The sequence below is a fragment of the Scyliorhinus torazame genome, chromosome 13 (assembly GCF_047496885.1).
Source record: "Scyliorhinus torazame isolate Kashiwa2021f chromosome 13, sScyTor2.1, whole genome shotgun sequence".
NCBI lineage: Eukaryota > Metazoa > Chordata > Chondrichthyes > Carcharhiniformes > Scyliorhinidae > Scyliorhinus > Scyliorhinus torazame.
Genome location: NC_092719.1, coordinates 208959631 through 208984996, shown reverse-complemented (window position 1 = coordinate 208984996; position 25366 = coordinate 208959631).

Genomic DNA, 25366 nt, shown 5'->3' with positions numbered 1-25366 from the left:
GAGTCGAACTCATAGAGAACAGTGCTAACTGTGCTACTGGTTCAATAAATCAGATTGAACTAACTTCAAGGTCTGGAGTATCTTTTGGTTAAAGCTACATCCAGTTGCAGCCTGTGTTATCCCAGAGTACATAACACGACAGAGACCTGCCTCTATCTCTCCCCTAACTCCTCCTCCCATTTGTGCTTTAGCTCCTCTGTCTGCGTTACCTCTGCCTCCATGAGTTCTTTATAGCTATCTGAGACCTTCCCCTCTCCCACCCATACGTTAGTCCACGCCGGGAGTATTTTGTGCAGTTTTGGTCTCCTTATCTGAGGAAGGATGTTCTTGCTCTGGAGGGAGTGCAGCGAAGGTTTACCAGGTTGGTTCCTGGGATGGCGGGACTTCCAAATGAGGAGAGACTAAATCAGTTAGGATTATAGTCATCGTGGGTGACACGGCGGCACAGTGGTTAGCACAGCTGCCTCATGCTGGTGAGGACCCGGGTTCGATCCTGACCCCAGGTCACTGTCCGTGTGGAGCTTGCACATTCTCCCCTTGTCTGCGTGGGTTTCCCCTCCACAACCCAAAGATGTGCCGGTTAGGTGGATTGACCACACGAAATTGCCCCGTAATTGGGGGGAAAAAAGAATTGCATACTCTAAATTTATTTTCAGAAATTTATTGCCGTTCAGAAGAGTGAGAGGGGATCTCATAGAAACTTACAAAATTCTAACAGGGTTAGACAGGGTAGATTCAGGAAGAATGTTCCTGATGGTGGGGGTGTCCAGAAGTGGGGGGTCATAGTCTGAGGATAACCTTTTGGGACTGAGTTGAGGAGAAATTTCTTCACCCAGAGAGTGATGAAACTGGTATTTGCTACCACAGAAAACATTGTGTATTTCAAGAAGGAATTAGATATCGCTCTTGGGGCTAAAGGGATCAAGGGATATGGGGGGGGGGGGGGGGGGGGGGGGGGAGCGTGATCAGGGTATTGAACTTGATGATCAGCCAGGATCATAATGAATGGCAGAGCAGGCTCGAAGGGCCGAATGACCTCATTCTGCTTCTACTTTCCATGTATGTTTCGATGTATGATGGCATTACAGCGATGTCGCGAGACCAATAATCCCTGGGCCAGTCCTTATGGGACACAAGTTCAAATCCCACCATAGCCGCTGGTGGAATTTAAACTCTGTGAATAAATCTGGAATCTAAACTCCTCTCAGTAATGGGGGCCATAAAAATACCACTGATTGTTTTAAAAATAAGAGGTCGCCCATTTAAAATGGAGATGAAGCAAAACTTTTTTCACTCAGAGGGTCATGGGCCTTTGGACCTCCCGTCCCGAAAAGGTGGTGGAAGCAGAGGCTTTGACTATGTTTGTACATTTAAAAGAAACAATCTGGTTCACTAATGTCCTTTCGGGAAGGAAATCTGCCGTCCTTACCTGGCCTGGCCTACGTGTGACTCCAGACGCACAGCAATGAGGTGACTCCTAATCGCTCTCTGAAATGACCGAGCAAACCCCTCAGTTCAAGGGCAATTAGGGATGGACAATAAATGCTGGCTTTGCCAGCGACGTCCATATCCCGTGAAAGAATAAAAATAAACATAGACACAATCCCTTCTTTCTTCGTTGATGTAATAGCCCTCGGGGGCTCACGGGGATACCCCAATCGATCTCCCCGTGGGGCCTGTGGGATACGAGCTTCCCCGCCAGTGGCCGGAGGCCTGCCCAGCTGAGGCTCACAATTACCTTGTATGAAGGCCGGCCCGGACAGGGACCGGTATGTGGGTAGTCCTGACTGGGACTGATTTACCTCTGTAGCGGCTGTTTTCTTTGACTGTGAATAAACTAGCGTTCACTTAACTAATCGGCCTCCTGGATCTTTATACCTGAGATGCTCCCAGTTTGAATTATGGTTGGATTAGAGAGTAAAGTTTGCTCACTCCCATCTACAACCCTATGGGGCTAGGTTCACCATTTTTGGGACTAGGTGTTGACGCCAGAGGAGGAACTGTGGCGACTTACGACTTACGATCCTGCGACCAGTGAGGAGCTAGCAGCTGTGCTGAGTAAAACCCCCGGCTGCCACGATATAAACGCCTGGAGAATGGACGGGGTCCGTAGCTGTGCGCGCGCACGGCAACGACCTGCAGCGGTCGCGCCATAAAACATGGCGCCGGCCGTGCGCGGACCTGACCTGCTGGATAGTGCCCCCAGGCCACACCCCCCCCTCCCCCAGCAGCCCCCCCCCCCAGCCCTCGCAGATGCCCCCCCTGGCCAGTGTCAGGGAACGGTGAATCCTGCCCATGGTTTGGTCCCAGTCAACACGTTCATCACATTGGTTTGAGGAGAAGGCCCATCATAATCTTCCCCATAATTACACGAAATCACCAGGAGGCTTTGATTCCCCTTCAAAGAACTTGGTGGATGAATGTAAGAGGTCAGCAGCTGTTCACTCTATGCACTGATAACCAATGATTTAAACCCAATTGTAAATTCTATTTGAACAGTCTACCTGACCTTGCTCATCTACTTTAGTCAGTCCAAACTGCAGACCTGCGATTGCACACTGTCAACAGATCCTGGAACTTTATTAAAAATTCTCTTTGTGCCAATGCAGAGTCAATACACCTCTTGGCTTTGAATCCAAACTGATATTGAAAACATGGCTGGCGAGGCAACAGAGTGTTGTCACATTTTTGAGGGCAGGTCTTCAGCCTGAGTGTTAACCTCACCTCCCCATCTCCGCAGGTGGTGCCTCACACACACAGACTTTTAGCATTTTCTATTTTACGATAATGAAGATTTGAATAGCATGTGCCAATTTTTTCTCCCCCAATATACAGGTGAATGACTTAACACCGTCAACAAAGAGCTCACAAGATGGAAACAAAGTCCAAATAGGCTTTCTAGCTCTGACTCCCATCTAGTACATTCATAGAATCATAGAATTTGCAGTGCAGAAGGAGGCCAATTGGCCCATCGAGTCTGCACCGGCTCTTGGAAAGGGCACCGTACTTAAGCCCACGCCTCCACCCTATCCCTGTAAACCAGTAACTCCACATAACCTTTTTGGACACTAAGGGTAATTTATCATGGCCAATCCATCTACCCTGCACATCTTTGGACTGCGGGAGGAAACCGGAGCACCCGGAGGAAACCCACGCAGACTCAGGGAGAACGTGCAAACTCCGCACAGATTGTCACCCGAGACTAGAATGGAGGGATGAAGGTGGCATAATGAAGGGTAGGTGAGGTGAAGAGTGTCGATATATTTCTGGGGAGGTTCGAGAAACAGACGAGGGGATAAAGGGATAGAATGATAATGAGCTGAAGGATGGAAAGAGGCTTTTGTGGAGCAAAAGGACCAACATGCCTAGTTGGGCCGAATGGCCTTTTCCTGTATGTAATGTGTAAACGCACATTTTGCACCAGCATGATGAGACCACACACGGGAATCTAGAATGAGCACCTGCAGGGTTTACATATGACTTTTCAAATATTTGTTCATGGGATGAGTGTCGCTGGCCAGGACACCATTTATTGCCCATCCCTAATTGCCCTTGGGAAGGTGGTGGTGAGCTGCCTACTTAAACTGCTGCAGTCCATGTGGTGTAGGTACACCCACAGTGCTGTTAGGGAGGGAGGTTCAATCTGTCGGGCTATTATTCTAATTTACCCTCGCTGGTCCCAGACGCTGCTCACTCTGTCCCCCTCACCCTCAATGCTCTACTATTCTGTTACTTTTGGGTGCCAGGTGGTAGACTTGTACTGTGTGCTTATCTCTGTAACCTCCTCCAGCCCTCTATCCCTCTGAGCTCTCTGCGCTCCTCCAATTCTGGCCTCTTCTGCAGTCCCAATTTTAATCACTCCACCATTCGGGGCCATGCCTTCAGCTGCCTGGGCATAAGCAGTGAGCGGCGCCCTGCTTCATGCCCACGCTCCCTTTAGGCCCCTCTCCTTTCAGGACCCATTCCTTGGCACTGCCAGGGTGCCAGGCTACTGGGGGCAGCGCTCTGCCATGTCCCCAACCACCTGTGGGCTACAATGGCGTCAGGATGTCACCTCATGGCCCTCCCCCTGAGGGACCGAGCTCCCGACGGCGCAGTTCACTTGCGCTCTCAGTTTTCGTTAACATCGCGTGGGGGGAGCCGTGCCGCTGGCCGGGGGGGCTTCGGCGAGGGCTGGGGGACTGGTGAGGGGTGGTCCTGGGGTGGCAAGGGGGGGGGGGTCCATGGAGCACAATCTGGTAGGTCGGGACCGCGTGCGGCTGGCGTCATGTTGTACGGCGCGACCACTGCAGGTCATCACCGTCGCATGCCTGCTCCGGACCCGGCCATTCTCCAGCCGTTTTTGGCGCGGGAGCTGGGAGTTTTATGCAGAGCTGCTGCTAGCCCCTCACCAGTCCTTGTATTGGTGTGGGTTCAGCGCCGATTTTGGCGTTGTGAAACGCCACAGTTCCTACGCCGGCACCGGCACTTTGCCATAAAATCAGAGAATCCAGCCCCTTATCTGCATCCACCCAGTCTATCCGTTTAGTTATTCAGTAGATTTCAATGAGCTCACCTCTCATTCTTCAAATCTCTCGAGAATACAGGGCCAGTCTGCTCAGGCACTCTTCATAGGCCAGTCCTGACATCCCCGGAACAAGTCTGGTGAACCTTTGTTGCACTCACTCTATGGCAATAATGGGCGGCACTCTCCACCCCACCGCACCCGTTTTCTGGTGTGGCGCCCCCCCCCGCCCGCCGGCAGCGGGATTCTCCATCCCGGCAGCCGGCCAATGGGGGTTTCCCATTGTGGGCATCCCCACACCGCCCGGAAATCCCCGGGCGTGAGTGCGATGCCAGTGAAGCGGAGGATCCCGCCCCGGAGAATCACGCCCAATATCTTTCCTAAGATAAGGGGACTAAAGGTGCTCACTACTCCAGGTGCGGCCTAATCAAGGTCCAAGCTTTTGCTACTCCTGTACTCAAATCCTCTTGTGATAAAAGCTAACATACCATTAGCCTTCCTCGTTGCTTGCTGCACCCGTCTGTTAGCCTTCAGTGACTTATTGATGACGTCACCCTTTGTACATCAGGGGCGGGACCTCTGATCCCGCGCCGGGTCGGAGAATCGGCGGGGGGGCGGGGGGGGGGGGGGGGGGGGGGCAGCCCCCCAGCGGCGATTCTTCGTGCACGGCGGGCATGTTCGGCCGAGTCCCACCGGCGTCGCTCGCGTGTGGTCCTACCCGGCGGGACCTCGGCGTTCTGGCTGTGGGTGCCGTCCTGGTGGGGGGGGGGAGGGGGGATCCGACTCCGGGGGTGGGGGGGCCTCACCGGTGGCCAGGCCCGCGATCGGGGACAACCGATCGGCCGTCGGGCTAATTCCGGGGGGGGGGGCTATATTCCTCCGCGCCGGGCCCCTGTAGGGCTCCGCCATGTTGCCCCGGGGCCGGCGTGGAGAAGGCAACCCACGTGCATGCGCGGACCCACGCGGCCCGTACCGGCGCCCGTACCGCCAGCTGGAGCTGCGTGAAGCGCTCCAGTGCCGTGCTGGCCCCCTGTGGGTTGCGGATCACTGCTCTTAGCGGCCAGATGACGCCATCGTTAAACGCTCCGGCGTTTACGACGGCATCAACACTCTGCCGTTAAAATGGAGAATCCCGCCCCTAGACTTTCTAATCTCCCACCATTCAGCAAAAACTCTGCACATCTGTTCCTCCTAGCAAAGTGGATGACCTCACATTTTCCAGATTATATTCGGCCTTGCCCACTCACTAAATCTGTTCAGAGTCCTTTGCAGACACTCTACATAACAAACATTCCCACCTAGCTTTGTGTCATCTGTAAAATTGGAAATGTTACATTTGGTCCCCACATCGAAATCATTGATACATATTGTGAACCGCTGGGGCCCAGGTACTGACCCTTGCCATTCCCCACTAGCCACAGCCTGCCAATGTGAGAATGACCCCTTTATTCCTACTCCCTGTTTTCTGACTGTTAGCCAAATCCCAATCCAAGCCAGTGTGCTGCCTCCAATTCCATGTGCTTTCATTTGCTATTAAACCTCCAGTTATAAGGCTAATGGGTCTGTACTTTCCTGTTTTCTCTCTCTTTCCTTTCTTAAACAGTGGGGTGGTGACATTTGCTACCTTCCGATCTGCAGGAACCATTCCAGAAGCTATGGAATTTTGGATGATCACCAATGCATCCACTATCTCCAGAGCTGCTTCTTTCAACACTCTGGAATATTAAAATATCAGATCCCAGGGACTTAGCGATCTTCCGTCCTATTATTTATTCCAATACAACCTTCTTACTAATTTCCTTCAATTCCTCATTTTTCCTAGTCCCTTGGGTCTCCAATTCTGGGAAATTTCCTGCATCTTCCTCAGTGAAGACAATAACCACAAAGTAATCACTTAGCTTTTCTGCCATTTCTTTATTCCCCATTATAAATGCTCCCGATGCTACTTGTAATGGAAACGCACCTGTCTCAGCTCAACATTTCCTTTTCTTTTGTTTTTTGTTTTAAACGCATTTTATTCAAACCTGTATCAAAGTAGGTTACAGCAAATAAACACCCCGGGAAACATTCTTCCCAACAATCAACTATTTGTACAGATTTTTCTCCTGTTTCTCCCCCCTCACCTCCCCATCACCCCCCCCCACCCCACCCCGAACAGCTCCTCAAACACGGTCACCTTTTCTCAAACTCCCCTGCTGAGCCCCTTAACTCATACCTTATCTTCTCTAACCGCAGGAAGTCATACAGGTCACCCAACCACGCTGCTACCCCCGGTGGCGATGCCGACCGCCACTCCAGAAAAATTCGTCGCCGTGCAATCAGAGAGGCGAAGACCAAGACATCGGCCTTCCTCCTCTCCATGAGCTCCGGCTCCTCTGAAACCACAAATATCGCCACCAAAGGGTCCGGGTCCACTCCCTCCTCCACTATCCTGGCTAAGACCGCGACCACTCCCACCCAGAATCTTCCCAATTTTTCACAACCCAAAACATGTGCGCTTGATTCACTGGCCCGTGCCCACACCTCTCACACTCATCTACTACTCCCTGTGTTATGGGAGAGGTATTTTCAGAACCCTAAAATGTATCATGGAGTTCACCCAACTCCCACCTTTAAAGGATTGTTGCTTTTGAAGCACAAGGCTTGTCCCCAGGTGTAGTATTACAATTATGGACACGTGGTTTTTAAAACAAAACAATGTTTATTCCATGAACTCAAATTAACCTTTGAAATAAACATTGGATCTCTTAACACCCCTTACTTCAAAGATAACCCTGAAAATAATACAACACTACCCAATCCTGCAAACTGTTCCTTTAAACATCCAAAAGATTTCAACCCTTAGAGTTTGACTCATTGGAAATGGCAAAAATTCAGTTGCAAATTAAACAAATGGAACATGAGAAAGAATTAAAGCGGCTGGAATACAAGAGTGAGAGAGAGGAAAAAGAAAGAGAAAGAGAGAGAGAGGAAAAAGAACAGGAGAGAGAAGAAAGGAGAAAAGAAAGAATAGCCCTAGCAGAACAAAAAGAAAAAGAAAGGGAGATAAAGATCAGGGAAAAAGATAAAGAGAGGGAGTTTGAACTTCAGAAAATGGCCATGAAACATGACAATCAGTTAAAATTGGCAGACGTAAAGGGGAGCGGCGAAGGGGGCAGCCCCCCAGCGGCGATTCTTGGTGCACGGCGGGCTGAATGCCCGCCGCGTTCGGCCGAGTCCCACCGGCGTCGTTCGCGTGTGGTCCTACCCGGCGGGACCTCGGCCTACCCATTGCTCAGCAGCCAACTCCTTCCGCCGCACTGAAGTAAGAGAAAAGTGGGACGAAAGTGGAGCAGCGCCTCCCCTCTTCACAAATCGAAAATCCTCTACTATCTTTATTCATAGCTCCAGGCAATGAACGTAAAAATTGACAAATGAGCTGAGTCCATGGTGGCTCCGCGTGGCAGCCAATCTTTGGGGAGTGTTACCCAACCGAGCTTAACTAGCTTTGTGCTTATCAACTCAAAGCCTGTCCTAACTGGGAAAGACCTTTGTCCAATATCTCCCCATTGTTATTAACCATGGAATGATCAAATGCATTTCAGAGGAATAATACTAACGCAAGTTCTTCCCGAGGACTGGAGACCGTACAGAAAAGACAATGTTCCGGAGCTTAAGAGCTCCCGCCAGCGGATAATCGCTACTGGGTGTCCGTGTTTAGGATCGGGTCACCCTGATGTTTGCATGCTCTGGCTGGGGGTGACGACTCGTTATTCCCGCGGTGAGGCATGGGGGTGTTGGGGGGGGGGGGGGGGGGGGGTGAGGATGCCCCTGCTTGTGAGCGGCGGAGGTGCAGAATTTGGATTCTGGGAGGAGGAGGGGGCCCTTCCGTTGGAGTTTGGGAGGGGACACCTCAGATAGACACTGACCCCCTTGACCCACCTCGGGGTCCGCTGCGCCAGGTCCATGCTTGGGCAAACATGCACTAAAGCCTGCCCGGTGGATTTCCTGCTATGGAGGTCGGTGCATAATGGCGGGGGGTGGAGGGGGCGGGGAGGGTGAGCGGAGGTTGGCAAACCGGACTTCGATTTCATTAATCATCACCGGCGCGGAGTGGGGAGCGCACTGAGACCACTGACGAGGGATCGGAGCAGCGTTGACGCTCGTTTTCCCTTAACGCTCCATTCTCCACCCGATCAGGAATCCCCATCGGAGCGGCATTGCATGGAGAATCCCGGCTGATGGGCGGAATTCTCCGGCCTCCCAGAGGCGATGCGCCGTTCGCTGGCAGCGGGACTCTCTGCTCCCGTCACTGTCAATGGGAATTTCCATCAAAGCCGCCCCGCGCTGCCAGAGAATCCCATCATCAGCGATCGGCCAATATTTCTGAGTGAAGTATCCCTGCTGAGATTTTCTTCCCAGCCCTTGTTTGACTTGGCAGTCTCCCTGAGTTAATGATTAAACACTCTGTGGCACAGGGAATTGCAAACTGGTTAATATATTTCACAGTGTTTATGGAAAGCTTGTCCTGCTGGAACATTTTTTGGCAAAGGAGATATTTGTTTGCCCGACTGAACTGTACTTACATTTGGCATTTCAAAGCTTGCTGATTCCAGAAGTTAGTCTGGGTGCCAAGATCCGTTGATAAAAATGATGTTTATGCCTTTTTTAATGGGAACAATGTTTCCTTAATGGTTTCTGTCAGGGGGAAAATTAACCCTTCAAATTACTGAATCACCACTAGTGTCGAGAATATAAGAACCACTTCCAACAAATCCTTCTTTCCGGGCATATGACTGGGGCTGTTGAGAACAGGGCTAAATCGCTGGCTTTGAAAGCAGGCCAGCAGCACGGTTCAATTCCCGTACCAGCGCCGGAATGTGGCGACTAGGGGCTTTTCACAGTAACTTCATTTGAAGCCTACTTGTGACAATAAGCGATCTTCATTTCATTCATGAGCGTCGCTGGTTAGGGCAGCATTTATTGCCCATCCCTAATTGCCCTTCAGAAGGTGGTGGTGAGCCGCTTTCTTGAACCGCTGCAGTCCGTGCGATGTAGGTACACCCACAGTGCTGTTAGGAAGGAAGTTTCAGGATTTTGACCCGGCGACAGTGAAGGAACGGTCAATATATTTCCAAGCCGTTCAATGAGATCATGGCTGATCTTTTGTGGACTCAGCTCCACTTTCCGGCCCGAACACCATAACCCTTAATCCCTTTATTCTTCAAAAAACGTATCTATCTTTATCTTAAAAACATTTAATGAAGGAGCCTCTACTGCTTCACTGGGCAAGGAATTCCATAGATTCACAACCCTTTGGGTGAAGTGGCTCCTCCTAAACTCAGTCCTAAATCTACTTCCCCTCATTTTGAGGCTATGCCCCCTAGTTCTGCTTTCACCCACCAGTGGAAACAACCTGCCCGCATCTGTCCTATCTATTCCCTTCATAATCTTATATGTTTCTATAAGATCCCCCCTCATCCTTCTACATTCCAACGAGTACAGTCCCAGTCTACTCAACCTCTCCTCGTAATCCAACCCCTTCAGCTCTGGGATTAACCTAGTGAATTTCTTTAATATGACGTGTACCAAGGTACAATGAAAAGTATTTTTCTGCGAGCAGCTCAACAGGTCATTAAGTACATGAAAAGAAAAGGAAATAAAAGAAAATTCATAAAAGATTAGAACGATTGTAATTTAAGTAAAAATTGCATCTGTTCGGGAGAGCTCGCAGAGAGTCGCCTCGCTCCGGCGCCATCTTGGATCATGACCATCTTGGATCATCTTTCCCAGGTTTGCTTGGGTTGTTATCTGTTTTTGCCGCACCCAGAGTTTGCCTCATTTCAGGGGAGTATATGTTGTGAAATGCCAAAACATCGCAATTGTGTGTGGGCAGGCTGGATGAATCAGTGTCTTTATCTGTCAATCAACGGTATATGCTCGTACAATAAAGGTTGATGTGACGGTGTTTTAAAAGATGAAATGAGGAGGGCAGACCTCACCCACATCCCCGCAATGTTCCTCACTCTCTTCACCTGCCACCCAGCTGTGGCTTTGATGCCAGGCACAGGGAGGGGTTCAGGAGAGATGTGGTTTAATAAAAAAGAACTGCTGGTTTTGTGGCAAGCCAAGTGTAGACAAAACAATTGAGCAATGTTTTGATGCATAACATTTAAAGCTTTTAATTAGGACTAAGGTGGAAGCATTCCAAGGGCTGATCTGAATGGAATCTTTATCGTTTGTGCAGGTAGTACTCAATGTTCTGCCAAGTGTCTCTGAGCCATATTTATTTTGCACATTTTGCTTAATACACAAAGTGGCAAATTGCTCAAAATATCAACCCCAATAGAGCGACCAGCCTCGGCAGTGCTAGTATGTACAACAATTCTAAAGCCCAAAAGCCTGTTGTCCTTGCCCATCATCTTCCTCTCCAAGGCAACCTGAAGGAAAAAGGTCACCTTTTTCCTTCAGGTTAAACTCAGCGGCAATCTTCAAGCACTGGCTGGCGAGTTTTAAAGGATATCTCGGAACGGCCGAAAACACACCCACGGGAGAACAGAAAATGCAAGTCCTGCACTCGAGGGTGAGCCCGGAAATTTACACCCTCATCGAGGAAGCAGAAGACTTCGATGCAGCAATGAAGCTTCTAAAAGGACATTATATTCGCCCGGGAAAACAGGTCTACCACGACATCTGCTAGCAACGAGGCGACAAATCCCTGGGGAATCGCTGGAAGAATTCTACCGTGCACTCCTGGGTGTTGGGGAGAAACTGCAGCTGCCCGCAAGTTTCGGCGAGCGACCACACAGAACTCTTGATCCGGGAAGCTTTCGTAGTAGGTATGCTGTCCTCCCAAATCCGCCAGCGATTGCTGGAAAAAGACACTCTAGGCCTCAAGGAGGTACGGGCCCTTGCAGGCTCCCTGGATGTGGCCTCCAGAAACGCCCGCGTTTACGTTCCCGACCGCGCGGCAGCCCCCTGGGCAACGTGGAACCCCCTCCGCAGCCGACCCCGAAACATCCTCCATCCCCCCACAGGCTTGTCCCGCAAGGTGGCCTGGCAACCCCGGGGGCCCCGCTGCTACTTTTGCGGGCAGGCCAAGCACCCCCGGCAGCGCTGCCCGGCCCACGCAGCCACCTGCAAGGGATGCGGTAAAAAGGGCCACTTCGTGGTGGTATGCCAGGCCCGTGCGGTCTCCGCCGGCGAATGCGGACCACCACCACAAACCTCTCCACGGTCCCCGTGTGGCCAGTGGGCGCCGCCATCTTCCTACTCCAGGGCCACGTGTGGCCCATGGGCGCCGCCATCTTGTCCCGTGGACGCCACGTTCGATGGATGGGCGCCACCATTTTGTGCTCCCCCAGCCATGTGCGACCAATGGGAGCCGCCATCTTGGATGGACTCCCAGGACCCCAGCTCGGCTGACCACACACCGCCCGAAGAGAACACTCAACTGCTGAGATTAGCCTCGGTGACCCCGGATCAGTCCCGGCCTCGAACACTCTCAACTGCTACAACAACAGTACTAATCAACGGGCACGAGACGTCCTGCTTAATCGACTCTGGGAGCACGGAGAGCTTCATACACCCCAACACGGTAAGGCGCTATTCCCTCCTCGTCCCCCTCCATTAATCAGAAAATCTCCCTGGCCTCTGGTTCCCACTCAGTAGAGATAAAGGAGTTTTGTGTAGCGAACCTCACAGTCCAGGGAAGTGAGTTTAAAAATTACCGGCTCTACGTCCTTCCCCACCTCTGCGCGGCCACACTCCTAGGTTTAGACTTCCAGTGTAATCTCCAAAGTCAAACTTTCAAATTCGGCGGCCCTATACCACCCCTCACTGTCTGCGGCCTCGCGACCCTCAAGGTCGATCCGCCTTCCCTGTTTGCGAACCTCACCCCGGATTGCAAACCCGTCGCCACCAGGAGCAGACGGTACAGTGCCCAGGATCGGATCTTATTAGGTCAGATGTCCAAAGGCTACTGAGGGAAGGAGTCATTGAAGCTAGCAACAGTCCCTGGAGAGCTCAAGTAGTGGTGGTAAAGACCGGGGAGAAGCATAGGATGGTCATCGACTACAGTCAGACCATCAACAGGTTTACGCAGCTGGACGCGTACCCTCTCCCCCGCATATCCGACCTGGTAAACAGGATCGCGCATTACAAGGTCTTCTCCACGGTGGATCTTAAGTCCCCCTACCACCAGCTCCCCATCCGCACTAGTGACCGCAAATACACTGCCTTCGAGGCAGATGGGCGGCTGTATCACTTCTTAAGGGTTCCCTTCGGTGTCACCAACGGGGTGTCGGTCTTCCAGCGTGAGATGGACCGAATGGTTGGCCGGGACGGTTTACGGGCAATGTTCCCGTATCTCGATAATGTTACCATCTGCGGCCAAAACCAGCAGGACCACGACACCAACCTCCGAAAATTCCTCCAGATCGCAAAGATCCTTAACCTTACATACAACAAGGATAAATGCGTGTTTAGCACCGACCGCCTAGCCATCCTCGGCTACGTAATGCGAAATGGAGTTATAGGCCCCGACCCTGAACGCATGCACCCCCTTATGGAGTTCCCCCTCCCTCACTGCTCCAAGGCCCTGAAGCGCTGCCTAGGGTTTTTCCCTGACTATGCCCAGTGGGTCCCCAACTATGCGGACAAGGCCCGTCCCCTGATCCAATCCACAGCTTTTCTCCTGTCGATAGAGGCCTGCCAGGCCTTCAGCCACATCAAAGCAGACATTGCAAAGGCCACGACGCATGCCATCGATGAGTCCCTCCCCTTCCAGGTCGAGAGCGACGCATCTGACGTAGCCCTGGCGGCCACCCTCAACCAAGCGGGCAGACCCGTGGCCTTCTTCTCACGTACCCTCCATGCTTCCGAAATCCACCACTCCTTAGTCGAAAAGGAGGCCCAGGCCATAGTAGAAGCTGTGCGACACTGGAGGCATTACCTGGCCGGCAGGAGATTCACGCTCCTCACTGACCAACGGTCGGTTGCTTTCATGTTCGATAATGCACAGCGGGGCAAGATAAAGAACGATAAGATCTTGCGGTGGAGGATTGAACTCTCCACCTACAACTATGAGATCTTGTATCGTCCGGGGAAGCTAAACGAGCCTCCTCATGCCCTGTCCCGCGGCACATGTGCCAACGCACAAGTGGACTGCCTCCGAGCCCTCCACGAGGACCTCTGCCACCCAAGGGTCATTCGCTTTTTCAACTTTATCAAGACCCGCAACCTGCCCTACTCCATTGAGGAGGTCAGGACAGCCACCAGGGACTGCCAAATCTGCGCGGAGTGCAAACCGCACTTCTACCAGCCCGAAAAAGCGCACCTGATAAAGGCTTCCCGTCCTTTTGAACGCCTCAGCATGGACTTCAAAGGCCCCCTCCCCTCCACTGACCGCAACACGTACTTCCTGAACGTGATTGACGAGTACTCCCGGTTCCCATTCGCCATCCCCTGCCCCGACATGACCGCAACCACCGTCATCAAGGCCCTCCATAGCATCTTTGCACTGTTCGTGATCCCCGCTTACATACATAGTGACAGGGGGTCCTCCATCATGAGTGACAAACTGCGTCAATTCCTGCTCAGCAAGGGCATCACCTCGAGCAGGACGACGAGTTACAATCCCCGGGTAATGAACAGGTAGAGGGGGAGAACAGAATGGTCTGGAAGACCGTCCTCCTGGCCCTATGGTCCAGGAGTCTCCCGCTGGCAGGAAGTCCTCCCGGATGCCCTCCACTCCATCCGGTCACTGCTTTGCACCACAACCAACCAAACACCTCATGTTTGTCTCCTTATCTTCCCCAGGAAGTCCTCCTCTGGGACCTTGCTCCCGACCTGGCTGGCAGCACCCGGACCCATCCTGCTCCGAAAACATGTGCGGGCACACAAGTCGGACCCGTTGGTCGAGAAGGTCCTTCTCCACGCTAACCCCCAGTATGCCTACGTGGCATACCCCGACAGCCGACAAGATACGGTCTCCCTACGAGACCTGCCGCCCGTCGGAGCCCCACGCACACCCCAGCCACCAGTCCCACCCTCCCTCCCACCTGTGCACCTTACAGGAGGGTTGGTCCTTCCGCCGGCCCCGTCTAGGCCCCCCCACCCACCAACGCATCCTGCAGACGCTCCCTTCCCAGGTCAACCATTTTCCCCACCAGCGCCGTCTAGGGTGTTGAAGCTGCCACAGAGATCAAGGCCATGCCCCCGGAGTCACCGACGCCCGAGCCTCCACCGGAGTCACCACCGAAACTTCGACGATCACAGAGGACGACCAGGGCCCCCGATCGACGGATTGCTTCATTTTAAAGTGTATACTTAATTATGAATCATAAATTGTAAATAGTAAATAGAATCGTAAATAGTTACAAAACGCTGTATGGAGGTATTACGGTACCTCCATAACTATAATTTCTACCACGTTACCATGTTGTAATATCAGGCCACCACCCCTGCCGGACTCTTTTTTAACAGGGGGTGAATGTTATAGTCTGTCTCGAGGTATTATGGTACCTGGTAATGCTGGAACACCATTGGTAGATATTGTATGTTTCCTATTGGTCAAACTGTATGGTAGCTCCGCCCTGCCAGGCGGGGTATAAGAGCCCGTGCCGTCCCAGCAGCCCTCATTCTGTACCTGAGCTGCTGGGGGAAACATCTAGCTTATTAAAGCCTTCAGTTGGACTACAACCTCGTTTTAGTGGTCATTGATCGTGCATCACTCTGAAAAGTCCTTTTCAAACAATTACAGCTTCCATAGACATTTTAAAGAAATTACAAATTTTCCTTGCTGTACCACTTCTGTGTCAAAGATAATCACAACATGCAGGTATAGCTAACAATTGAAGACAGGTGGCATGTTAGCCTTTTATGCACGGAGATTGGAACAGAGGGGCAAGGCATTCGAGCTGTAAATATTTGGATTGATTGATTTGATTTATTTTCACATGTTCCGAAGTACAGTAAAAGTATTTTCTGTGGCCGAGGGACCGTACACAGTACGTACATAGTAGACAAAAAGAATAATCAACAGAGAACATTGACAAATGGTACATCGACAAACAGTGATTGGTTGCAGTGCGGAACAAGGGGCCAAACAAAGCAAATACATGAGCAAGGGTAGGAATAGGGCGTCATGAATAGTGTTCTTACAGGGAACAGATCAGCCCAAGGGGGAGTCGTTGAGGAGTCTTGTAGCTGTGGGGAAGAAACTGTTCCTATGTCTGGACGTGCGGATCTTCAGACTTCTGTACCTTCTGCCTGATGGAAGGGTCTGGAAGAAGGCAATGCCTGGGTGGGAGGGGTCTCTGATAATGCCGTCTGCCTTCCATTTTGATGAGGCCACACCTGGAGTACTGTACAATTTGGGTTTACTTGTCCAAGGAAGGTTATACAGGGTACCTGCCTTACAGTGGGCGAAGTGAAGGTTCATTAGAGTGTTTCCTGGTTTGGGAGGGTTGTCCTCTGAGGGACGTTTGAGTAGAGTTGACTTAACCTGGAGCTTCAAAGAATGAGAGGTGATCTCATTGAACTGTATAAAATTCTTGAAAGGCTTGACTGCGTAGACATTGAGAGGCTGTTACTCCTGGCTGGAGAGCTCAGAGCATCGGGTCAGAGTTTCAGGAGAATGGATCGGAAATCTCCAACTGAGATGATGAGAAGTTCATTTACTGAGAGAGTCGGGAATCTTTTGAATTCTCTACCAAAGAGCCGTAGATGCTCAGACGATCGGTGTATTCAAGATACAGATCCATAGAGTTTTGGACATGAGGGTCTCTCTCAAGGGGTATGAGCATAGGGCAAGCAAGTGGGGCTGAGGTTTAGGACCAGGCATGGATGAGGCTCGATGGGCCATTTGGCCCACTCCAATTGTTACTTCTTATTTTTTTTATATTCTTTTGATCCACTTGTTCCTCACTGTCAACAATAATTACACCAATTAGGTATCACCAACACAATTGGAGAGTTTTGTTCCTCAAAATCATTTGCATAATTTGTAATGGGGAGACAGTGAAATAGTGGTCATGTCACAGGACTAGTAAACCAGGGGCCCGAACTAATGCTTGTGGGTAAACTGGTTCAAATCCCACCAGGGCAGCTGGGCGCATTTGAATGCAATTAACATAAATCTGAATCTTTCACCAACGATTGCAAAATCCCACCTGGTTCACTGATATCCCAGTCAGTCTGGTCTACATCCGCCTCCAGGCCAACAACAACACAGTTGACTTAGTAAGCCACATAATGAAAAAAATAACGAGGAAAAAAAGAGATCCTGAGGACAAATTGCTGCAACATCTCATGAGTCACAGGTTTGCATGTAGCAACTATCCTGTACATCCTCTGACTCAACCATTTAATTGGGTATATCCCACTTAAATCACTGTTGCACTCAATTCCATCGAACTTACTGCATTAGCCAGCCACCGCTGCCTCTCCAATGAGAGGCTCCATCTATCCATTCTTATGTATTTGAAGGGGAGAAAGTGGTGCAGCTTATTGTCACTGGTAATCCAGAGACCCTGGGCAATGACCTGGTGACCTGGGTTCGAATCCCACCACGTCAAATGGGGAAATTGAATTCAATTTAAAAAAAAATTAAAAGTCTAATGGTGACCACAAAACCATTGTTGATGCACTTCTGCTTGTGACCATGGAGTGATTGGTCACATAAAGGGCTGTTCCTGTTCAAAGTCACAGAAAAGGGCTCTTTTTACCCAGATCCGGGTGGAATTTTGATGAAAAGGCGTAGTGAATGTTAGAGGAGTAGTTTACCCCTGGAATGGTATGTCTTCTGATCACCGGACCCGGCAGAAAACAGTGAGAGGTTTGGCTGGAAAGTTGAAACAGTCTTGTGCTTCACAGTCTCTTCCAGCATGCAGGCGGGGGAGGGGCAAGCTGTAAGGCCCCAGATACAGGCTTTTATCAAGGAGGAATTCCATAAACAGAGGAAAGAAATGCATGAGGGTCATGCAAAGGCCATTGCAGAAGCTGTGGCACCCCAGAAGAGTACTTTGGAGCGGTTGGAGAGGTGTTTGGAGGTGCAGGGGTCACAGATTCGGGAGATTGAAGGAGTGATCTCGGACCACAGCGATCGTGTGGTGGCTCTGGAGGCGGAGGTGGGGCTGCTAGGAGACCTTTGTAAAACGCTGAGGGCAAAGGTGGAGGAGCAGGAGAATGCCTCTAGAAGGCAGAACCTGCGAATAGTGGGCCTGCCTGAAGGAGTGGAAGGTGTGAGTGCCACGAGGTCCGTCTCGAGGATGCTGGCGGGACTGGTGGCAGAAGGGGTGCTAGATAAGACACCTGAAGTGGACCGAGCGCATAGGTCTCTGAGGCAAAAGCCTAGAGCTGGGGAGCCGCCGCGGGCAGTGATCAGGAGACTCCATAAATTTGTGGAGAAAGAGAAAATTCTACGGTGGGCCAGGGAGAAAAGTAGCTGCGACGGGGAGGAAAATAACGTCCGGATTTATCAGGACATCGGAGCCGAGATGGCAAAACTGCGGGCAGGTTTCAACAAGGTCAAAGCGGTGCTGTACTGGCGGCAGATCAGGTTTGGGGTGCTCTACGCGGCGAAATTATGGGTGACGTTCGGAGGCCGGGAGTATTATTTCGAGATCTCAGAAACGGCCGAAGACTTTATTAAGGAGCATAACCTGGGGGAGAACTGAGTGGACAATGCTTGCGGACCGGGATGCTGGCACTATGTAATGGTCGGGAGCATGTTTGAAGCGGGCGTAGGGATTGGGGGATTTTCACCTTTTTTTGTGGGGCGGGTGGGATTCTGTTCAATGTTGAGATTGTAAGGAGTTGTAGGGGTGAATAGTTTATGTGGGGATGGATGTTCCCATCCCCCCTCCTGTTTTATGGGACTGTTTGTGTTTAACATCTGTTTATTTGCTTTTGGAGAAGGCTACCTGGAATTCAGGAGAAGTCCTTGTTTGGGTGGGGGAGGGTAAGGCCAGCAGGAGGCCTTCTTCTTCGAGCCGAGGGGTGGGGGGGTGGGGTGGGAAGTGGTCATTAGTATGTGCCTTTGGACAGGGGCAGCCGCGCTAACAGGCTATGCTGGTGAACGGAAGTGAGGTGGTGGGGGAGAAGGCCAAGAGGGGTGGCCGGTGGGAGGGGGGAAAGGGGAAGTGGGGGGGGGGGGGAACAAAGGGAAGGGGTAAAGCAGGGGGGGGTGTTTCTGTGACTCGGCAAGGGGTGAGAGATGACATGGTAAAGGGCGAAGAAAGGGGCCATCTGGGATGGGCTAGGTACAGAGTAGAATTAAAGGGGCAGGAGTTAAGTGGGGAAGATGACAGACGGTAGAGGGGATTGGAGGCGCAAGCCTCTGGCAAGGTTAAAAGGAATCGGGTGTTCGTGCACCTAAGGAGCTGGAAAGCGGGAGTTGCCTTTTTGCAGGAGACACACCTCCATGTGAAGGACCAGGTTAGGTTAAGGAAGGGGTGGGTCGGGCAGGTTTTTGACTCGGGGTTTGATTTGAAATTGAGGGGTGTGGCGATTTTAATGAGCAAAAAAATGGGATTTGTGAGTGCGAAGGAGGTGAGGGATCCAGGTGGGAGATGTGTGATTGTGAGTGGGGTATTGGAAGGGGCACCGGTAGTGTTAGTAAATGTGTATGCCCCAAATTGGGATGATGTGGGTATGATGAGGGGGTTGCTGGCAGCAATCCCGGATTTGGCCGCGTACCAGTTGATCATGGGAGGAGATATTAACTGTGTCCTGGAGCCGAGGGTGGATAGATCGAGCCCCAGGTCGATGGGTAGGGTACGAATGGCAAGGGAGCTTGGGGAGGTTTATGGAGAGGATGGGTATGGTGGATCCATGGCGCTTTCAGAACCCAGGGGGAAGGGAGTATTCCTTCTTTTCACACGTCTATAAAGTGTATTCGAGGATTGATTACTTTGTAGTGAGTCGGGAGATTTTGGTTGGGGTGGAGGGGGCAGAGTATGCGAGGATAGTTATCTCGAACCATGCACCCCACTGGCTGGATATTTGGTTCAGAACGGGACGAGAGCAGAGGCCGGGGTGGAGGTTTGACTCGGGGTTGTTGGCGGATGGAGGTTTTTGTGATGAGGTGCAGTTGGCGATTAGGGATTATGTGGAGTTCAATCAGAATGGGGAGGTGTCGGCGGGCATTTTTTTGGAAGCACTGAAGGCAGTGGCCCAGGGAGAATTGATCTCATTTATGGTTATTGCTAATAAGGAAAGGAGGGCGGAACATGACTGTCTAGTGAGCGAGATAGTGGAGGTGGACAGGGAATATTCGAGGGTGCCCACCGTAGAGGGATTGGCGAGGAGGAAAAAGTTGCAAGGGCAATTTGACAGGCTGACAACGGGGAGGGCGGTAGGGCAACTGCGTAGGGCAAGAGGGGTGCAATACGAGTATGGGGAGAAGGCGAGCTGCATGCTGGTGCACCAGCTGCGGAGGCAGGCTGCGTCCAGGGAAATATTGAAGATCCGGACTCGGGCTGGGGATGTGGTGTCAGAGCCAGGGAAGATAAATGAGGCATTTAGAGAGTATTACCAGGGACTTTATGAGGCAGACCCAGGAGGAGAGGAGGCGGACATGGGGTGGTTTCTGGACGAGCTGGAATTTCCCCAGGTGGGGAAGCAAAGAGGCAGGTGTTGGAGGAGCCCCTGGGGCTGAGGGAGGTGCTGGATAGTATCAGGGGTATGAAGTCGGGGAAGGCCCCTGGGCCGGATAGGTACCCGGCAGAATTTTATAAGGAATTTGTGGCGGACCTGGCACCACATCTGTTGGGGGCGTTTAATGAAGCACTGGAGAAGGGGGAGTTGCCGGAGACCATGAAGCAGGCAGTAATCACACTAATCCCAAAAAAGAGAAGGATCCGGTGGAATGTGCGTCGTTTTAGACCCATATCACTATTGAACACCGATGTGAAAGTGTTGGCTAAGTTGTTGGTGGGTAGGATGGAGGATTGTGTCCCGGGGGTGGTTGCAGAAGATCACCAGGCTTCGTGAAGGGCAGGCAGCTCGCGAGTAATTTAAGACGGCTGTTGATTGTGGCGATGAATCCGTTGAGAGCTCTGGTACCGGAGGTGGTGGTGTCCATGGACACAGAGAAAGCATTTGATCGGGTGGAGTGGCGGTACTTGTTCGAAGTTTTGGGAAGGTTTGGGTTTGGGCTGAGATTTGTGGCATGGGTGCGGTTGCTGTATGTGGCACCAAGAGCAAGGGTGAGGATGAATGATATGAGCTCACAAAGCTTTGACTTACACAGGGGTACAAGGCCGGGTGCCCGCTGTCGCCGCTGCTGTTTGCGCTGGCCATAGAGCCATTGGCGATGGCTCTCGGGGGGTCGGCAGAGTGGCAGGGGATAATGAGGGGACAGAGGGAGCATCGGGTGTCGCTCTATGCCGATTACCTCTTGCTGTATGTTTCGGATCCGTTGGAGAGTATGGGAAGGATTATGGGCCTGTTGGGGAGGTTTGGAGGATTCTCGGGATACAAGCTGAATGTTGGGAAAAGCGAGGTATTCCCGGTGAATGAGCTGGCACAGTGGGCTAATTTAGGGGGGGATGCCATTTACGGTAGCGAGGGATGGGTTTAGGTACTTGGGGATTCAGGTAGCGAGGGAATGGATGGGGCTCCATAAGTGGAACTTAACGAAGCTGGTGGAGGAGGCCCAGGGAGGATTTTAAGAGGTGGGATACACTGCACTTAACGTTGGCGGGGAGGGTCCAAGTGGTGAAAATGAATATTCTGCCGAGGTTCTTGTTTATCTTTCAGGCTCTCCCGATCTTTATACCAAAGGCCTTTTTTTCGGAAAGTGGACACAATCATCTCTGACTTTGTATGGGCGGGGAAGGTGCCGAGGGTGGGGAGGACCCTGCTTTCGAGGCAGAGGCAGCAGGGGGGGTTGGCATTGCCAAACTTGCTTCATTATTATTGGGTGGCGAATGTGAGCAAGGTGTGGCGTTGGTGGGAAGGAGATGGGGTAGAGTGGGTTAGGATGGAGGAGGAATCTTGTAAGGGGTCTAGTTTGAGGGATATAGTGATGGCAGCATTGCCAATGGCTCCGAGTAGGTATTCAGGGAGCCCAGTGGTGCAGTCCACGGTGAAGATATGGAATCAGCTGAGGAGGCATTTTAGGATGGAAGGGATGTCGGTGCTAACGCCGCTGTGCAAGAATCATGGGTTTGAGCCGGGGGGGATGGATAGTGTATACAGGAGGTGGAGGGAAGTGGGGGCTGGTCAAGGTGAGGGATTTGTATTTGGGAGGAAGGGTTCGCCAGTCTGGAGGAGCCAAGGGAGAGGGTAGAGCTTCGAGGGGCTAGTGAGTTCAGGTAATCTACAGGTTTGGGGACTTTGCATGAAAGGTGTGGATGGGTTCCCGCGACTGCCGGGATACATCCTGCTGCTTCCGGATGTGGAAGGGGAGGGAAGAATTGGGGATTATATATAAGTGGCTGGGGGAGCAGGGAGGCGAGCGGCTGCTGAAGATCAAGGAGAAATGGGAATGGAGATCAATAGGGGAGCATGGACTGAGGCACTGCGAAGGGTAGACGGGACCTCCTCTTGTGCAGGGTGAGCCTGATACAGTTTAAGGTGGTGCACAGGGTGCATATGACTCGGGTGAGAATGAGTGGGTTCTTTCAGGGGGTAGCAGATGAGTGTGAGAGGTGTGGGTGGGGGGCCAGTGAATCATATGCACATGTTTTGGGGTTGTGAAAAATTGGGAAGATACTGGGCGGGAATGTTCACGGTCTTAGCCAGGATAGTGGAGGGGGGAGTGGACCCAAACCCTTTGGTGGTGATATTTGGGGGTTTCAGAGAAGCCGGAGCTCATGGAGAGGAGGAAGGCCGATGTCTTGGCCTTCGCCTCTCTGATTGCACAGCGACAAATTTTGCTGGAGTGGCGGTCGGCATCGCCACCGGGGGGGGGGGGGGGGGGGGGGGAGGGTAGCAGCGTGGTTGGGTGGCCTGTACGACTTCCTGCGGTTAGAGAAGATAAAGTATGAGTTAAGGGGCTCAGCAGGGGAGTTTGAGAAAAGGTGGGGGATGTTTGTGACCGTGTTTGAGGAGCTGTTCGTCGCAGGGGGGTGGGGGTGGGTGATGGGAGGCGGTGGGAGGGGGGGGGGGGAGGCGGGGGGGGGGGTGGGGGGGGGGGTGAAGAAGGAGAAAAAATCTGTGCAAATTGTATAGTTGATTGTTGGAAGAATGTTTCCCAGGGTGTTTATTTGCTGTAACCTATTTTGATACAAGTTTGAATAAAATGCGTTTGAGAAAAAAAAACATTCTTGATTGTTGTAAAAACTCACTTGGTTCACTAACGTCCTTTAGAGAAGGAAATCTGCTGTCCTTAGCTGGCCTGGCCTACATGTGGCTCCAGCTCCACAGTAACGTGGTTGACTCTGAAATGGCTTTGCAAGCCACTCAGTTTGAAGGGCTCTGAGGGATGTGCAACAAATGCTGGCCTAGCCAGCAACGCCTGCATCCCATAAAATAATGTTTTGCAATATCTGAAGAAAAGGGGAGGGGTTCTGCTGGTGTCCCTAGCAACAGTTATTCTCAACCAACACCCCCGCAAACAGATGGCCTGGCCATTTATTTTAATTACTGTCTGTGGGAGTTTGCTGTGCACAAATTCACTGCCGTATTTCATGCATTGCAACAGTGACTACACGTCAAGAAATATTTCATTCTGCTTTGAGATGTCCTGCGAGTGTGGAAGGGGCTGGTTCAGCACAGTGGGCTAACAGCTGGCTTGTTACGCAGAGCAAGGCAGCAGCGCGGGTTTCAATTTCCTGTACCGGCCTCCCCGAACAGGCGCCGGAATGTGGCGACTGGGGGCTTTTCACAGTAACTTCATTGAAGCCTACTTGTGACAATAAGCGATTATTATTAAGGTTCTCTATAAATGCAAGTTCTTTCCTTCCAGTGCATCATGCAGCCCCAGCTAACCCGATGCTTGTTACTACTCCTGTTTCCATTCTACTTTCCCTCCATGCAGTTTGTCCAATATCACAAATGTGTACCTTGGCTTCTGTGATAAAGGTAGCTGTTAACTATGTCCTCAATTTCAATATTTGTACTGGTAGAGGATTGCTGAGATAGTCAGTGAACCTGGAGATGTCGATTTTTTCCATGTTCAGACTTACACTACAGGGGTAAATTCAATGATCCCGCACTCACGCTATATGAAGCCATCTACAAAATAAGCATTGGCCTGAGAGCCGGGACTACAGAGCCAAGGCACCAAGGGACGGCACGGCAGCACAGTGGTTAGCACAGTTGCTTCACCGCGCCAGGGTCCCAGGTTCGATTCCCGGCTTGGGTCAAAGAACAAACAAAGAACAAAGAAATGTACAAGCACAGGAACAGGCCCTTCGGCCCTCCCAAGCCCGTGCCGACCATACTGCCCGACTAAACTACAATCTTCTACACTTCCTGGGTCCGTATCCTTCTATTCCCATCCTATTCATATATTTGTCAAGATGCCCCTTAAATGTCCCTATCGTCCCTGCTTCCACTACCTCCTGCGGTAGTGAGTTCCAGGCACCCACTACCCTCTGCGTAAAAAACTTGCCTCGTACATCTACTCTAAACCTTGTCCCTCTCACCTTAAACCTATGCCCCCTAGTAATTGACCCCTCTACCCTGGGGAAAAGCCTCTGACTATCCACTCTGTCTATGCCCCTCATAATTTTGTATACCTCTATCAGGTCGCCCCTCAACCTCCTTCGTTCCAGTGAGAACAAACCGAGTTTATTCAATCGCTCCTCATAGCTTATGCCCTCCATACCAGGCAACATTCTGGTAAATCTCTTCTGCACCCTCTCTAAAGCCTCCACATCCTTCTGGTAGTGTGGCGACCAGAATTGAACACTATACTCCAAGTGTGGCCTAACTAAGGTTCTATACAGCTGCAACATGACTTGCCAATTCTTATACTCAACTGTCACTGTCTGTGTGGAGTTTGCACGTTCTCCCCGTGTCCTGCGTAGGTTTCCTCCGGGTGCTCTGGTTTCCTCCTACAGTCCAAAGATGTGCAGGTTAGGTGGATTGCCATGATAAAAAGGTTGGGTGGGGGTTACTGAGTTATGGGGATAGGGTGGAGGTGTGGGCTTGGCTAGGGTGCTGTTTTCCAAGGGCCGGTGCAGACTTGATGGGCCAAATGGCCTCCTTCCGCACTGTAAATTCTATGATTCTGTGATTGTCTAACTCACACACAGTTCCCAATGTGCCACGCTGCTGCAAGCATTAAATTTATCTTTAGTACACCATCGTGTTCCACCCAAACCTTTCATAGAATAGAACAAAACAAGCCATTTATAGAGAAGAGGCGGTTTTGTGTTTAATGACACTTAGATGCTGCAGAGTTGCAGCTCTAATGTGAATCAGTCCGTGGTAACAACGCAGTGGTTAATAGAGAGCAGCATTATTACAGCAACCTGCTTAGGCGTCTGCACTAAAGGTGCAAGGAGTTGGGGGGGGAGCGTTCAGCATTCGCAGGGTTAAAATTCGGCACAGTTTGCTTTTCAAATTTCTCAGAAGCAGCGGTAGATTCACACCCCGCAGCATGCAAAAGCAGCTATTTTAATCCAGGTTGGTGTTCTCTTTCAGAATCCATCCTCCCTCCGTGCACCTTGATTGAAGCCAACCTATCATTTGAAACACAGAGCTTACAGAATTCTTTGGCCATCCACTTGGAGTTCAGCGAGAGTCACGGGGGAGAAATACTGCGGAGTTGCATTAATGTGGAAAGGAAGAACATGCATTTAGACATGGTTTCGGTAGTCCCCAGAGTCCTTTACAGCCAGTGAAGTTCTCTTTTAAGGGCACAGTCCCTGTTGTAATTTTCCTTTCCCGCTCTCAATATGCCCTCAGAGAAGTAAACATTCACAG